Genomic DNA, 2814 nt, shown 5'->3' with positions numbered 1-2814 from the left:
TGACTGGGGGTAGCGGCGGAGAGAAAGGGCGCTGCCTGTGAAGGGGGGGGTGGCGGCGTGGGGTGCTGGATTTGGCTGTGGGGTGGTGGTGGCTGGGGGTGGGTGCCAGCTCTCAGGCTCCACTATGCTCGTAACCTCTCTCCGTTTCTTCTTTTTTTTTCAGGTCACCAATCAGGTAAGCGTCTTCTGTCGGAGGTAGCGCTGTTCCCCTGCGGCTCAGGCACGTCGCCCTTCATTTTCGTGTAGCAGAGGTTCCTATCTCCTCAACGAGAGGAGGGCTTCTGCCTTCTGGTGCTGGGCCTTCGGGAGTCTCCTGGGAAAGCTGTGTGTGCATGCGGTGCGGTTAAGGACCCTTGATAAAGGTGCAGAGAACACGTGTGTTCTGCAGCGGGGAAGTGGTCAGGCTGTTAACATATGGTAATCCCTGATGTGGATGGGTTGAGGGTGGGTTTTGCCTTACCTTTTTTAAGTTACAACGTTATTATAGGTTTATATACCAGTTTTGGTTATGCATTTGCTGACTTTGTGGGGTAGTATAGCTCTGCGTACATTGCCATGTTGCAGTCTTCTTCTTTGACAGACAATAAGAAATGATATATTTTACCATATTTCCACTTACTCATGACTATATCGGCATAATTAGTTACACTTGGTTTTTCCAGCACTGTAGAATCCACACTTGAGAAAGCAAATGTGGCATATCCAGCACTTACAGTCTTTTGTGAACACAGGAAGGAAAAATACTCATTCTGTAGCCCTACGTTACACTCAGCCTTAATTCTGAATATTTTCAACAAGAACAAGAGGTCAGATGTTGATCTCAGCAGGCTTATTGATTTTGCTGCAGATTATGAACCTTCCAGCAGTAAGATGACGTTCTTAGAACTAATTTTATGATTCTTATATTGTTACTGATGTGGAGCAACTAAAGAATTTTTTGATCCCAGCTTGGAGTTAAAATTAGCAACCCTTGCTGTGAGCTTTACTTTCCTTGATTCAGATTTTTAAAGAATATTGAAATTGAGAGATTAAATTCTAATTTAGAAGAAAATAATGATGAGTAAGTGCTAGAGAAATTGCAATACTACTGTTCTTTTTTCTCACTTTCCAGATGCTGGAGTGAGTTAATTGTGGTTCAAACAAAGTCTTATCAGCTGTACATTAGAAATCAAGGAGGAAGAGGAAGTAACTTTTTTCCAACTCTTATAGTTGTCTTGTTGCTATGTGGAAAAAATATTACAAGAATGTTAAAGAAACTGTTCTTTTTCTCAAAGCCTCCTTTGCTCATAGGCTTTGTATCCATGACAGATGATATCAGTTCATTGTGGAGGATCATGGATATGTGAATTTTGCTTCACAAGGATTTTCTTGCTAGTATTTATCTTTAGATAAGTTAGATTTTTCTCTCTTAATGTGTCTTTCCAGCCTTAACTGAGCAACAGTTGTAGTTATTTAGAATTTTAGACTGAGGGATATCTTCTTGGGAAGAAAAGAAGAAGAAAAAAAGAAAAAACTAAAGATCTCTATTAAACTGGAGTGTACTTTGCATCATTAATCATGTTTTTTTTTTAGTCTTATTTTTATATTGGTAAACTGTATAACAACAGGACTGTTAGTTACCAGTTACTCATATCCCACCTGTGTTTAAAACAGTAATGGTAGTAATTTGATATTCAGATGAAGTTACAAACGTGTCTTGAAATAATCCTGTTAATTGCAAGGACAGATTCTGTTTGGGTTTTTTGGGAGGTTCGGATGTGTGTCGCTTTGTACTTTATTATAGAATTCTTAAGGATGAAAATAATATGGGATATTTCTTACGGCTGTTGTTTGTGTGTCTAGAAATAAGTTAATGCACACATCTTCTGTGGACCTCTATCAACATGCTTCTTTGTGATTTGTTTTTCCTGCTTGTTTACTTGTGTGTTCTGAATTTTTAATGTTATATTATTTATTTTACTTGAGTATTAGAGTGTCCTTAGAATATACTGCTTACGTTAATGTTGACACTGTTGTAAGATGTGATAAGGAATTCTTAAACAAAACTCCACAACTATAACATGGATGGATTCTTAAGTGTGTCAGTATTCCACATCATAACATCGTGTAGTGCATTGGGAATTAAACTGTTAATTCTCCAGTTCTGGGCACCTGTCTGGAGGAGAAGAACAACCCCAGGGGGCTTTGCGGTCAGAGAGGAGATATAACCTCTGTCAAGGTCACCTGATGCACTCTTCTTCGTCAGGCTCTCCTCCCTGCTGCTTAACCAGACTGTACATCTCACCGCAGCTTTATGGTGAGGCCTATCCACATTTCGGACACTCTCTCTCATTATATTTGATTTATTATCTTCAATTCTAATTATACTCTATTAGAGTGTGTTATCTTGCATTCTGATACCATATTTAGTAAATTAGTGTTTTTCTCCTCAGATCGTTGCTGCTGTTTTTAATTATTTTGAGGTCCCGTCTCCCTTTTCCAGAGGCATGGATTTTGCAAAATCCTTCCACCCCACCAGTCACGGAACTGGGCTGAACCAGCCTGTAAACCATTGACTAAGTGTTACATTGTGATCAAAACTCCTTCATATGTAAGCCCTTCTTTTATTGGTGGAGAATGCGGGCAAAAGCTGCTTTTTAGCTTTTAGAATGAATTTCTCTCTCTCTGCTCTTGGAGAGCTTCCTTAGGAAGGTTTATCTGTTTCACAGATGCTCACTGAAAAACTTGACCTTGGAAGTCCAGGCAGACTGCCAGTATTCTGGGATATCTGTAAACTTTGAGCACCGCTATCTTTCTTCTGGAAAGGGGGGGGGG

General features: G+C 39.8%; 1 protein-coding gene across 1 annotated transcript in view; it reads left to right on the top strand.

Annotated features, from left to right (window-relative positions):
* UCHL3 (ubiquitin C-terminal hydrolase L3) overlaps nt 1–2814 on the top strand; it is a 46589-nt gene that overhangs the window by 606 nt on the left and 43169 nt on the right. The window contains exon 2 of the mRNA XM_010728725.3: nt 164–175. The gene's annotated coding sequence lies outside the window, so the exon portion shown is untranslated. The remainder of the gene's footprint in view (nt 1–163; nt 176–2814) is intronic.

The sequence above is a fragment of the Meleagris gallopavo genome, chromosome 1 (genome assembly GCF_000146605.3).
Source record: "Meleagris gallopavo isolate NT-WF06-2002-E0010 breed Aviagen turkey brand Nicholas breeding stock chromosome 1, Turkey_5.1, whole genome shotgun sequence".
NCBI lineage: Eukaryota > Metazoa > Chordata > Aves > Galliformes > Phasianidae > Meleagris > Meleagris gallopavo.
The sequence above is the reverse complement of the archived record's forward strand: the minus strand, read 5'-3'. Positions and strand labels throughout refer to the sequence as shown.